Source organism: Natrix helvetica (assembly GCF_964273705.1).
Source record: "Natrix helvetica genome assembly, chromosome: 2".
Taxonomy (NCBI): domain Eukaryota; kingdom Metazoa; phylum Chordata; class Lepidosauria; order Squamata; family Natricidae; genus Natrix; species Natrix helvetica.
This window is the reverse complement of record NC_138552.1, coordinates 144,537,151-144,552,626: the sequence shown is the minus strand read 5'-3', so window position 1 is coordinate 144,552,626 and position 15,476 is coordinate 144,537,151.

Genomic DNA, 15,476 nt, shown 5'->3' with positions numbered 1-15,476 from the left:
GCATGCATAAGAAAACTGCCAAGAGAATGTATCTTCCCTAAAGCCTCCCAGATACAACCTGCTACAGCCGATGCAATTTCAGGAACATAGGAACAGCCCTTTGGGTTTAAAGCAAAGATCTGTGTGAACTAATATTATTTCCAGTAGAAATTGGTAACCATGATCATTTTCTTTAATGCGGGTTTATTAATTGATTTATAAGTTCTGTATGGGAGCCTATCTTAAGCACAATTCCGGGCAGCTCATAGCAACAACAAAACCACAGCATCATAAAAACACAAAACCATAAAATAAAACCCCAAATCCGGTGCCCCAGACAATTACCTGGGATGCCAGGTAACAACCAAACCCATTGCCCTGCTTTTACAAGGTAGTAAATCATAATGTGATTTCTTCAGCAGTGGTTTGCATCAGTAATGGTATCCTCTTATCTTCACTACCGGTTCGGTAGCAGTAGTGGTAGCACCTGACCAGAAGGTCTGTGATGACATATGGGTGGGCGGAGCATTGCGCCACCACCACTACCGGTTCACCTGAACTGGTGCGAACCGGCAGAATACCGCCTCTGGTTTGCATGTTGTGGGAATTTAGCCTTTGTGATGTATTCATTAAACCATAGTTAATGTGAATCCTACTAGTGGTTTCTGGATTTATGATATATTCCCCTCCACCTCTCAATTCATCTGACTTAAATTATGTTCAAATAAGGCCTGAAGCAAGCACACTATAAAGAAGAGAGAAAATGGCAATGAATGTATGGGTGGGGGTAGCTCACAAATCCTTTCAACGTTGTCCATGCTGTTGATTTGTACATTCATGCTTAATCTAGCATTTATAGGATGAATATAAACACCAAGGGAAATGCTAGGATGGTGACAAACAGTAACAAACAAACAAACATTCCAGAGACCATCCCAGCACAATCAGCTAGGATGGTCTCTGGAATTCAAATGACAAATTTATTTGATTATTGGGTACATTCTACACCCTTTCTTCTTCCACTCCTAAGTGTCTATGGAGATTCTCAGCCATCCAGATCATGGTTGTCCCAAAGGTGTTTTTTCAAGAGGGGACTTTTTGGTTTTTCCTTTGAAGATGTTTCACTTTTCATCCAAGAAGCTTCTTCAGCTCTGACTGGATATTGGGGAATAGAAGGATTTAGCTGGTCATTTGCATTCTTTTAAAGAGTCGTTGGGGCCACTCTTGGTTTTATCTTGGCCCTCAGGGTCAGCTGAGTAGTGCAAATGGGTGTGGAGCCTTCTTGGAACTACTGAAAGGACTGTGTTGTAGATTGGAGATAGATGATGCTGTATCCCTCCCCCTCAATTGAGAGTGGGCCATTCAATTTTGACATAGATGGCCTCTTTGGCCCCTCTTTCAGTCCTCTCTGTCCAAAATGCGCTGTCTTCAAAAGAGTGGCCTATGTCTTTTAAATGCAGATAGACTACTGAATTTTGTCCTTGTGGATTTGTTTGTTAATGATTCTCTAAAAGGATGCAAATGACTAGCTGTCTGCAAAGAGTATAAATCCTTCCATTTTCCACCATCCTATCAGAGCTGAAAAAGCTTCTTGGATGAGAAGTGAAACATCTTCAAATAAAAACCAGAAAGTCCAGTTGCCTCTTGAAAAAAGCACCTTTGGGTTCCATTCCTAAGTTTGGGAGTTGTTTAGTTTGGGCATCAGCAAAGGAAGGTTAGATATTAACAAGTACTAAGTGTTCAATGACAAAAGAGGGGAATAATTGTCTGACTGGGACTAGACTAAAGCAATACATTTGTTGCCTCACAATTTGCAAGAATAAATTATCTGAGGAGCCTTTCTTCTGAGTATTAAATGAAAAAATGCCGGTCAATCCTAGGACATGGATGAACTTTGGCTATATTGGAAACAGTTTTTTCCCAACAGGCTGCTGGAGGGCCACATGTTCCCCACTCCTAAATTAAGACGATCAAGAGAGACATGAAAAAATGTCTGCACAGAACCATCAGGCATTTGGTGAGTATATCATACTTTGCAAGTATTCTCAAAAATGCCATTAAAATAAATTTATTTCTCACAGAGATAGCACGGCAGAGACACAAGTTATTCATAAGACTTGACTTCAGACATAAGACAGCTGCAGGATGGACAGAGAGTGTTCTGTCTCTGTCTGCTCTTCATTGGATGACCAAGTTGACTATAGCCGGACTTGAAAATGGAATGTGTTTATCCTGGGGATGGCTCTTCCCATGTCTTCCTTCTCCTCCTCTGTAATCCTCCCCACTGTGCATATGAACTTGTCTTTGTTCTTGCCAGACACGCAACTGTAAATTCTCATCTCTCAAAGCCAAGATTGTAGCAACTGAATATGGCAATGGTTTCTGCAAAGGAATGCCCATGATTAACAGCTGACATTTCCTTTTTTCCAATTCAAATGGGTAGAATAGTATACTGAAGTAGAATTAAGTCATCCCAAAGAGGTGCTTTTGGTGGCACTTCTGGGGACCCTCCTTCAATTATTTTGGAAGAAATGTTGTAGAAAAGAAGTAGCATATAAGATGTTTATACTGAAGGCTTCCATTTAAGCATGATGCTTCTCATCCAGAAGCAGAGGCAGACAACAGAGCTAATTTTCACCATTCAGTGCAACAACACACCTATCTCTAAGCACTTATATCTCAGAAAAAGGCATGTGTGTGTACATAAGGGAAAGATGAGCAGGGTAAAGATTAGATAGACCTACCTCTGCATTTAGTTATCCTGTAAATCAACAGGAAACAACTCTAACACAGGTGCCATGAGCTGTTCCAATATCTGCTCAGATACCTTGGCAATTCAAGAGAGTGAGCAAATTCCAACAGAATTCTAACATGCATTGGATAAATCTATCCAGAATATTTTCCCAAAATCTAAACCCACAAATCTGGCCTATTTTGAGCACTGAATGCATTATCCCTTCCTATGTACAAGAAGAGAGTATTTGTAATTAATCACGTAAACACACTCTTTTCCAGCCCAATTTGTTGCATATTCCTTGAATAATTCAGTTTTTTATTCCATGCACTACCCATAAACAATTAAAGTGTTCTAAGAGATCGATTATAGGACCTACTTTTTAGCAGATTAGCAGAGACAACATTTGCCTAGTTTTGTATGTTTTCCAGAGATAAAACTATACTTTCATCAGTTCCAAAATAAGTGTAACAATATCACATGAGTTCAGGAAAGTTACAGTCTTGATCTATACTTTTTTTTAAAAAATGAGAATTACTATTATCATCAAAGCCCAGTTCAGTTGAGCTGATTGATATTTCCCGTTCCGCAAGTAAATAAAACCCAGTTTCTTTGATGATGAGATGTCTGCATCTTTGTGTTGACGAGCTGCTCATTTTGGAGAGCAGAAATTCTGGGACTGTCTTTGCTCTCCAGGTCAACCAAACATCCATCCTCTATGCAATCCATCCTCAGATAGTATTTGAAAATTAGCTGCCTCTATATCTGAGAACTAATTTTACAGAAACCATTGGAATTACTATTTTGTTTTGAGAAGTAAGCAAGGCATTTTCCTGAATTGGTTTCACAAGCCTTGTGACTTTATACCAATCAGATATACATATTTTAGTTAAAACCTTAAATGTAATTTGAAAGGCTATTATTCAACTTCAGAAATAGCATATTAGCTGTGTAATTTTTTCTTTTCTTACCAAAGGAGGCCTCTGCATTCTTCATGGGGTTCAAAGAAACTTTAATTCAGAAATGTGCTAGATGAGCAACAGAAAATTCTTTTTTTATTAAAGTTTTTTATTTTTTATAAATGTTTTAAATCAATGCGCAAACAGTGTGTCACCTGGGTGTTATACATTCTAATACAAATAAAAATAATAAAGTTAATCATAATTGTTATATTGAGTCAAATAATAATACACATTTATATTAGGTTGCAATCTATCATTGTTCAATTGTTCCACATTTTCTCTTATTATTACTTCCATTTTATTATATAAAAATGTATACACTAATATTCCCCCTTCTCTTATTTCTATCACTTATTCTAGCTTTTAATCATGTCACCCTTTACTAAAAGACTTTTCCTTTCTTTCCTATCTAACGTCTGATCATGTCACCTACCTAAAGAAGAGAAGCAATAAGCAAAGAGAGAGAAAGAGAGAGAAAAGGAGAGCAACAGAACATTCTTAAAGGCTCCAACTTTGATGGCACTTGGCATAAAACCAAATGAAATACCACTGACCTATGTGAAAAATGAATTTTGCCAGATTTTTAAAATCTTCCTTTATCCTTCCTGCAAGTTTCACCCAAATGTGTTGTAAAAGTAAAAATTTCTGTTCTGCTCATATGGGAACCCCAAACCATAATGAAATTTCCTGTATGAAATAAAATGTTCCTGTAGAGCAAAAAGGCAATGAAGCAACACAGACTTGTGAACTTATAAAATGAAGACCCATCTCAAATAAACCAAAATCCAAACGATTTTTTTAAAAAAATAATAATAATTGCAGCATATATTCATAGTGTAACAAACAGAGAGAGTTTGGTAAGATTTGTGTTAGTACTTTCATTATGTATTAGCTGTTGCAGCAACGGAGCTCTTTCCTTTTCCTTTACTCTTAAGTTTGGAAATCTTTTCTGAGATGGTTCTGACACCACTCATATACAACTGACAATTGGGGGCAGGGAAGGATATCCACAAGCTGTTTAGACTAGAAGCTGGCTTTTTCAGGCCCCGTTTAATGCAGCACAAATGAAGCAACAGACTGTTCTTTCAGGAAGCCAAGTTGTTTTTAAATGTTAATCTGTTTATTGACTAATGCTGGCAGTGTCAGGATGAATGTTTGGGTTTTGGAATCTAGTGCAAATGTCTCTAGGAGCTGTCAAGAATACAAGCTGCAAAGCAACACAAGCCACCTGCAGGGGTTTGTCATGGTCAAGAATCAAAGCGCCAAAAAATTAAAATAAAACATAGATGCCAAGAATAGAGAAATACACACACACGTCCACTGCATGATGTACGCCCCTACACTGAAGATTATGGACTGTCATCTTCTTAGTGGATAGATGGGTTTTGATTTCTTATCTAGGGATGAGAGAGAATGAGAGCAAAGTAGTTAAAAGTTATCCAGTCAGTTTCTGTGTCTAAAGGAGGACTGGAACCCAAATATGTCTAATCTTAGATGAGAAAATTAACCATTGTACCACACTGTTGTGTGTGTGTGTAGTAGTAGTAGTAGACGACGACGTAGTAGACTTCAAATCCTTGGAGGATCGAAAAACTGCTGCTAATTTTAGTAAGATGTTCTTTGACTAATGGAGCATGTGATTTGTAGCTTCTCTGGAGTTGTCCCAGTTCCTGCTTGGAACAAGACAAGAAAATGTTTTCTCCCATTAAAAACCTGCCCCACCAACACAAGACAGCTGCTCTCCTTTTTCAGACAATGCTGAGATTTAAATCTTTGCTGCTCTCCTCCAAATCCTGTAGAATCAGGGTTGACTTCTCCGCAGCTGAAACGAAACCTGGGTATTAGCTTCATTCAAAATGCCATCAGCTGACATAACTTGCTGCTTTTCAAAAGCCTTACAAGACAGCAGCTCTGCCCTCCTTATGGAGCCGAGCCATTAATGATAAAGGCCAGGTTGAAAGACTATGGCATAAACTGGCCATGGTGCTCTTAATGGTTATCGGCACACTGGATGCCATACCAAAAAAAATCTTAGAAAATCTGAACATTGACAAGATTTCCTTCTGTCAATTGCAAAAGGCCACACTGCTTGGATCCATATACCATAGATTGCCAAGATTATTGGGAAGAACTCAATTCGTATGAAGGCCAACACCAGCTAAAGAACTGGCAGCTATGTTTTCATCTGTTGTGTGTATAATAGTAATAACAAGAATCCAACACATCCCTACAAAATTGTCACTGTGTTAATTGTTTGCTAGCCGTGCTGAAAATTACTGCGCAGGTCATAGGCCTTATCAGCAAGTGATGTACTGTGCCTGCTCACACATTCCAGAGTACTTTTGATCTTCTGTTCGTCTGCCAAGAAGGTGGGCGACAATTGCTCTTGCCAAAATGTAACAATTAGATAGATTTGTTTATTTTTATTTTCATATTAAAGTTTTGTTTTTAATTAGAACATGTTATCGGGTTTTATTTCTTATCTGAGATATGCTAACAAGGAGGGGTGACGGTCCGCACCTCAATCGAAGGTGGAAGGGAAACTTTCCATTCCTTCTCATATTTGGTAGCAGAGGATGGTTTCTTAATAAACAGCCTTTTTCCTTGTTAAGCTATCTCTAAAAGAGATAGGAAGCGGCTAGCCTAATTAGAAAAGGAATGATTTATAGCTACTAAGGTACGCTTACAATCAACTTCCTAACCATGCCGAAGAAGAAAAAGAAAAAAGGAAAAGATGAAGCACATTTTGAGGGGTCACTTCCCTCTGACACAGAAGTAGAAAACTTTTCACGCTGGCTTCCAAGTTTCCAAACTTCAGTAACCGGACTGGATGAAGACCCTGCTGTGGGGGAAACATCTCAAGATGGGACTGCTCCAGGAGATGAAATCTATGGACCGAGGTCAGTGATACTCCCTCCTAATTATGCATGTTTCCAAACTCTTAGAGATTATGAAACGCTTGATGCTTGGCCAAAGCCCTCGCCAGCTCAGCAAATTCACCCCCACGCAGAAAGTGAAACTTATTAATCCTTCCCAGGTCCTGGGGAAGATATGAAAAGCTATCGTAACCGGATAGACTTTTTCGAAAAACAGTTTTTTCAAGCCAAAGAAACCTATAAAAGATTAGAGGCAAGTAGGAGGGGTTTCCCCATTTCCAAAATGTCTGAGGACGCCATCTTGCCTCTTTCTCCACAACCTAAGACACATCCCCTGGTGGATAAAGTGTCAGGCAAATCAGAACAGAGAGATATGTACATGTCATACCATACCAAAAAAAATCTTAGAAAATCTGAACATTGACAAGATTTCCTTCTGTCAATTGCAAAAGGCCACACTGCTTGGATCCATATACCATAGATTGCCAAGATTATTGGGAAGAACTCAATTCGTATGAAGGCCAACACCAGCTAAAGAACTGGCAGCTATGTTTTCATCTTGTTGTGTGTATAATAGTAATAACAAGAATCCAACACATCCCTACAAAATGTCTTAGTAGCCTTAGAAGACATATTGGTGGGAGGGGGCTGAAAGACATACTGATGTTAGAAGACATACTGGTCGGGCAGGGAGAAGTCTGATTTGCTATCCTCTCCTCTTTCCCCTCTTCTCCCCTCCTTCAAGTTGCAAACAGCAGACTGCCACAAACCAGAACCCAGCCATTTTTAAGTTCTTCAGAACAAATGAGCTTAAAACCGGTTCTTCTATTCTTAATTTATGCTATGGAGCCTCAACAGCAATTTAACGTGAAGCAGTTGGAAGGTAGAAAGGCCAGCTGCTGGGTGCCAAATTGTTTGCACACTGGCACAGGCTGGAGATAAGAAGCTGCAACTCTGGCCACTTCAAAGACATGCTTCCTCATGATGAAAAGGACTAGATTGTTTCTCTCCAACAGGTGACACCAGACCTACTCCATAAAGGACTAAAAGGGAACACATGGATAGCAGAGCAGAGACTGAAATGGGGAATGCTGTTGATTAGAGCTGTAGTGGTGCAGTGGTTAAAATGCAGTATTGCAGGCTAACTCTGCCCACAGCCAGGAGTTTGATTCTCACCGGCTCAAGATTGACTCAGCCTTTCACCTTTCTGAGGTCAATAAAATGAGGGTCTAGATGGTTGGGGGCAATAGGCTGATACCATAAACCACCCAGAGAGTGCTGCAAAGAACTATGAAGTGCCATATAAGTCTTATTGCTATTATGTATTCTTCCATTCTTTTTACATTATCATCAAAACATAGGGCACCTAAAGTCCCAGGATCCTCATTTCTAAACAGATAAAACAATGGCACAAATGAAGGCAAATAGGTTTGTTCCAAAATGTCCCAGTATAATGTTGCAGGATCCAATCTGGGTAAGTCATCAGGACCAAACTTAATATTTTTATTAAGTTGAGATAATAATAACAACCACCACCACCACCACCACCACCACCACCACCACTACCACATAATGACCAGTGATCATTATGTAAAAGTATGACTTATCTGTATCCAAAATGTCATGGGAGCACAAAGTGGAAAACGTTACCAAAAATGAGAAGGTGAAGATCTTGTGGGACTTTTGAATACAGATGGATCATCATTTGGAGCACAACACATCAGATATCACAGTTGTAGAGGGACGAAGCATACAGTTTCTTGATATCGCTGTACCAGGAGATGCCAAAGTCGAAGAAAAAGAACTAGAAAAAATCACGAAATATCACAACCTGGCCATCAAAACTTCATGGCTATGGATGAAACATGTAAGAGTGATACCCATTGTCATTGGGGCACTTGGCACCATGTCCAAGAATTTTACAAAACACATAAAGAAATTGCAGCTTCCTGCAATAACACCAGCGGAACTGCAAAAAGCTGCGCTACTAGGAACATCATATATTTTAAGAAGGTACTAGGTTGATACCTAGGACGCTGGCAGCAACCCATATCAACCATTGGCACCAATCAGTGGTATTTGTGACACATCTTTAAATGTTCACTTGACTGAGTTTCATGTTTAATGAATAAAAGAAATAATAATAATGATAATATCATCAAACATCCAGATTTGCCTATCCCAGGTCCTTGGTAAGGACTCAATAGGGAGGCAAAAATGCCAAACCCAGACTGAACATCTGGCTGATTGTGCGACTAATAATAATAATAATAATAATAATAATAATAATAATAATAATAATAATAATAATAATAATAATAATAATAATAATAATAATAAGCCTCTACACACAATCAGGCACTCACAACATCATACATCTCAAGAAGGTTCTTGGTTGATACCTAGGACGCTGGCAGCAATCCGTATCAACCATTAGCACCAGTCAATAGTATTTGTAATGCATTTTTGAAAGTTCAGTTGACTGAGTTTCATGTTTAATGAATAAAGTATATAATAAGCCTCCACATACAATCAGGCACCACATAAATATGGTAACATAGAATAGCCCAAAGCACACATTCTGTTGCGGTTATTAATCAGCCTGGTGCCTTGTGGAGACATACCTCGGTACCAACACACAAAAAAGGATACACATACAGACTTCAAAGAAACACATTTCTCTCTAGCTGTCCTTGGGCTAGAGAGGGAGTCTATCACAGATAGCATTGTGACATTCCTTTCTGCCTGCAATGAAGGGGAGGTTTTAGAATAAGCTTTTATCTTTAGGTGCGATGTCTCTGGCTTGTAACTAATTTTTATAATCACGTATAGAGTGTTGCTATGTATGAAATCATAATTTTTCCTCTTGCTATTCCTTTGTTTGCCTTCTGTAACCACCCACTTTTGTAACCAATAAAAGGGACGTGTAAGTTTAGATTTACGCGCTTCCATCCCGAGAACACTGTGTGTGTACTCATCATTCGGCTGGTTTCATGGAAGGCCCACCAGTGACCATTACAACTGGTGACCCCGACGTGATGATTTAGATCATACGTCCCTTGGACCCCCTTTTACTTATCGCCTGGATTCTGAATAGTGAATAGTGAAGGCCCTGCATGCACGATCCAGTCTAAGGCAAGACTACGATCCCCTCATAAGTATAATGGGCGGAAAGCTGACCAAGCATCAGGATAGACACCTGAAGGAACTTGGTGAGCTAATCAAGGTTTCAATTGTTATTCTGAATAGTGATGGGAAAATCCTACCCATTCTATCTAAGAAAGAATTGGTCCATTTTTAAAAATATGTCTGGAAGCAATGCCCGACCTATCCAGAGAGAGGCTCTTTAAGAACGGCTACATGGAAAAAATTGGGTGCTTATTTCCATGAAACGCCAAGAGCCCCTGGGGAAATTCTATCTTCATGGCGGGTAATTATGGAGTGCTTAATTGTTCATGAAAAAGGCTTGGCGGAGGCATCAAAGCCCTCCGCCCTTCCACCCCCCTATAAAACGGAAGCCTCGCTTACTGAGGAAGCCGCAAGTAAAAGCAAAGGGGCATATTCTGTTGAAACTCCCTGCCCCCCCAGCGCTCCATTGCCTAATCCCACCGGGCTATCTGCTCGTAACAACAACATGAGCGCTGTCGCCCTGGCTATAGCCTCAGCTCGTTGCCAGGGGCTCCTTGAAGCTGAGGAGCTGAATCAATGTGCTGCTTTTCCTGTTGTGCTTACGCCCAACCCGGCCGGGGTTGGCCCTCCAGTTCCGCAATATGAACCCCTCCCTTTGAAAACAATTAGAGACCTAAAAACAGCTGTCTCTATGTACGGCATTCGATCGCCGTATGTCAAGGGTCTTTTTACCTCTTTGGCTGCATCCTTTCTTATGACTCCCCAAGATTGGAGGGATTTATTGAAAATGCTTCTCACGGGACCCCAGTACGTTGTGTGGGAATCTGACTTTTTACGGGAGGCTCATCATGCTGCCCAAATAGCGGGGTCTCCTGCCATCACCGGGGATCATATTGCTGGCGCTGGTGCTTTTGCTTCGGTTACACTCCAGTTGCAATTTCCTACAATGCTTTTTCCAATTATTAGTTATGCTGCTATGCGTGCTCTTGAAAAGACAGATGAAGCTTCTGGGTTACCTACAGCCTCCTTCTCAAAGATCCACCAGGGTCCGAACCAAGCTTTTTCGGACTTTGTGGATGAATTGCAGAGGGCGGTGGAGAGGCAAATTGATAATCCTGTTGCTAGATCTGAGTTATTGCTAAGATTGGCTTTTGAGAATGCTAACGCTGACTGTCGCCGTGTTTTGCAACCTCTTGTTTCCAAAGAGGGTGTTACTTTGGCGGAATACCTTAAAGCTTGTCGCGTTGTGGGGACAAGTGCCTTTGCAATGGATGCCCTTGCTGTTGCTTTGCAGCAGGGCGGTCGCTTGACTGGAAATTGTTTTAATTGTGGCAAACCGGGACATTTTAAAATTCAATGTAAATCCCCGGGGGGAGGAGCGTCCCACAGAAACCTTAATCCAGGGGCTAAACCAAGAACTGTTTGCCCAAAATGTAAAAAAGGATTTCACTGGGCAAACCAGTGTCGATCTAACCCTGATAACACACAACAGGGAAACTAGATCTGGGGCAGACAGCTAGCCCCGCTCGAAAGACTATGCAACAATCGCCATTTTCCGCTTCTTTTTCTTCTCCCGTTGTTTTTGTGGCTGATGAGTCAATTGACGCTAACTTTCCTAACACGCCTTATCTTATCTCTGCCTCACTGTCTGAACCCCTCCCTTTTCCTGCTTCATTGCTTCTTTTGCCGCATGAGTCATTCATAGTTAGAGGAGCTACTTTTTCTCCGGAGCTTTTGACATGCTCAAGTGCAGATTCCATTAAAATTACTTTTGTGCCAAATTGCCCACTTTTAATCCAAAAAGGGGAACTTATAGCTAAAGTAATTGTTTTGCCACCAGAAAGACCCCAGAATGAGGTGTTGGCTGTTACTAAATTAATGCAAGACATCCGACCAATTATGGAGTTTGAAATAAAGGGTTGTATTTTTTCCGGTCTTTTAGATACCGGGGCTGACGTTTCGGTAATCCGAACTGCCGAATGGCCGAAGGACTGGCCCCTTGAGCAAGCCTCATCGGTCCGTGGGGTCGGAGGGAGTCAACCAGCTCAATCTAGTAAGGAGTGGCTGCCAGCTCAATCAAAAGATACTAGTGCAGTAGCCTATATAAAACCGGTCGTGCTTCCTCTTCATTTGAATTTGTGGGGCCGTGATTTGATGCTACAATTCAAAGCTAAATTAAGCCTTGAGTAATGTCTCTTTCTATTCCTATCCGTCTTTCTTTGAAAACTGATATTCCAATTTGGATCGATCAATGGCCACTAACTCAGGAAAAATTACTTATTTTACACTCTTTGGTTGAAAAACAATTGGAATTAAAACATATTGAGCCAACGTTGAGTCCATATAATACCCCGGTGTTTGTAATCAAAAAGAAAAGTGGTAATTGGAGATTTCTTCATGATTTGAGAGCCATAAATTTTATTTTGCAACCAATGGGACCGCTACAATGTGGTCTTCCAAACCCCAATTTGATTCCTAAAAACTATGACTTAATTATTATAGACATAAAGGATTGTTTTTTTTGTATTCCTTTACACCCCAAGGATATGTCTTTGTTTGCATTTTCAGTACCAGAATTAAATAATCAAAGGCCCATGCAGCGGTACCAATGGCGCGTGTTGCCACAAGGAATGTTAAATAGTCCAACCATGTGTCAATACTGTGTCAATGTGATTTTGGAACCATTTAGGCAAAAATATCCTCATTTTTTGATTTTCCATTATATGGATGATATCTTGATTGGTGCCCCTGGGCCAAAGGGTGTTGTGGCTGCTACCTTGCCTACCCTTATTGCAATATTGCAGAAGGGAGGATTGCATGTAGCACCAGAAAAAATTCAAACTAGTGAGCCATTTGTTTATTTGGGTCATAAAATGTTGGCATCATATGCTGCGCCTATTTTTCCAAAAATTAAATTGCCTCCTGAAATTACTTTGGTTCAATTACAGCAATACCTGGGTGCAATTAATTGGACTCGACCATATTTTGGAATAACAACAGCTCAATTGACACCATTATTTTCAGCTCTTTCACAAGGGAAAACTCCCGCAGATAAAATACATTTGACACCACCACAATTAGAAGCCATTCAAAAAATTGAGTCAACCATTCACACACAGTGGGTAGATCGATGTGTTATTAATAAACCACTTGAATTGATCCTTTTAAACACTCCTTCAATACCCACAGCTGCCATTATACAACATTGTGACAAAACAGTACATGTTTTGGAATGGCTTCATTTGTCACACACACCTCGCAATACCATAAACCCTAAACCAATCCAATTGGCTAATTTAATTAATAAAGGACGGCTTCGTTGTAAAGCCTTAGCAGGCGTAGAACCGTCCATCATTTATACGCCTTGTGCTCTCACTACATGGGAAACAATGCATGTAAATTCAGAACAATTACAAATTGCTCTCACAACATGGCCTGGAGCAATCTCCTGCCACCCACCTGCAGACCCTCGCTTTCAGCTGCTGCAGCAGGTCCCAATTCAATGGGATGAGCAGCAACAACACCATCCTATTCTGAATGCTGTGACTGTGTTTGCAGATGGCAGTAAAAAATATGGAGCGTGTGCCTGGTATGAAAACAACAAATGGTGCACGAAAATCACCCCCCCTCAAACATCAGCTCAGCGAGCCGAGTTGGCTGCTGCCATAATGGCTTTTCAACAATTTAACGAAATGCCTATGAATTTAATTTTGGACAGTTTGTATGTTACTCAGATAGTAAACACTATTTTTGAATCTTACCTGTCCCCTTCTTTGGATCCAGATTTAATGTCCTTGTTTATTACATTACAGAAACTGATTCAAGACAGGAAACACCCATATTTTGTCACACACATAAGAAGTCATCAGCCCTTTCCTGGCCCTTTGCAGGAAGGCAATGATCAGGCTGATGCTGCAGCTTCTGCTGCGCAGACACAAGTTTTTACTGCTGATGCTCTATCCCCATGGGATAGTCATTCTTATTTTCATCAAAATCAAAAGGCACTCATGAAACAATTTAGCCTCTCCTCAGCGGAGGCCACAACAATTATACAACAATGTCCTACTTGTAGTAGGCAAGGCCACTCCCTGCCTATGGGGGTCAACCCCAGAGGTACAGGAAGTTGCCAAATATGGCAAATGGATGTTACCCAGTACCGTCCCTTTGCCCCTTGGAAATATCTGCATGTTTCCATTGATACTTATTCAAATTTTATAATGGCCACCCCTCAAAGGGGTGAATCGACCAAGCATGTTATTAATCATAGTATTCGGACTTTTGCAACGTTGGGACGCCCAAACGAACTCAAAACAGACAATGGGCCTGCATATACATCTTCTGCTTTTGCAGACTTCTGTAAAAGATGGTCTATTGTTCATAAATTTGGCATCCCTTACAATTCACAGGGACAAGCCATAATTGAACGTGCCAATCAAACATTGAAAAACTCATTAGATAAATATAATCAGAAACAGGGGAAAGTCACCCCTGGTCTCCCAGCAGTGCAAGATAGATTAAATCTTTGTTTATATACCTTGAACTTTTTAAACCTTACTGGCACCCCACCCACCTCGGCTGCCAATAGACATTTTGATGCCTCTCCACCCGCATCCGCTAAAAAACCTCAAGTTTTCTTTCGACAGCCCCCGGATCCTGCCTGGAAAGGTCCTGCCGATCTTATCACCTGGGGAAGAGGATATGCTGCGATTAAGAACAATGGCGAAACTATTTGGGTCCCTGGCCGCTGCGTTCGCCCTTGCATGCTGCCCTCTGATCGCAGCTCAAGAACTGAAAGTAAGCCAATTGGACAGACTGACTGATAATATGTGGAAACGCAACAGCTTTATACAGAACATAGCCAAGGTCTCATCATTGGTCAACCTTTCTGACTGTTGGCTTTGCATGCACATGCCAGGGGATTCCAGGGAAGGGTTGATTTTACACGCTGTACCCCTTAACTAGTCAGGGTGGGAGCACTGGGTACCCACGAAAATCAACATAAAAACATCAGCCCTTGCTCCAGCAGTTCAGGTCACGTTTAGAGACACCGCAGCCATTTGTTTTCACTCACCTGGCCTCAGTGACAATGCCGTTGATTTAGGACGTTGGCCATCATGTAACAGAACCCATGAGTGGATCTCCTCGAGACGATGTGATGACATCCTATCCGCGTTAATAGCAACAACATCAGGAGGCTCCACAACCTCTACAGGTAATGAACACATCACCATGGCAGACCATTGGGCACGTGCTACCTTGGAACAAATTTTTCCAAGGATGCCTCAGCTAACACACCTGTAAATCTTTGACTATTATGTGGAAATAAGGTTTATTGACAAATACCCAGGGATTGGAAAGGACTTTGTACTATGGGTTTTGTGATTCCTGCTGTATATGTATTAGATAGTTTACCCACTGATAGAATAGGATTAATGGATAATTGTTCTGCACAGCATAGAATAAAAAGGAGTGGAGGTCTTGCGTATGATATGCCTTGGTATATGATAGCACTTCGTGCTGTGGTTCCATGGATTGGAGCAGGATGGAATGCATACGATCTCGGACAATTGAATAATTGGACTGTTGCCATGTTTAACGGAACAACTAAAGCCATCACCTTGCTCAACAAGGAAATTGGAGACAAACCAGATATGCATTGGACATTGTGCTGGCCTCAGAAAGTGGAGTTTGTGCGATAGTTGGACCCACGTGCTGCACTTACGTGAGTAGTTACCAATCAAACATAACAGCTACGAAAATCCCTTGCATCTATATCCTGAATTAGGGAAATGTGGG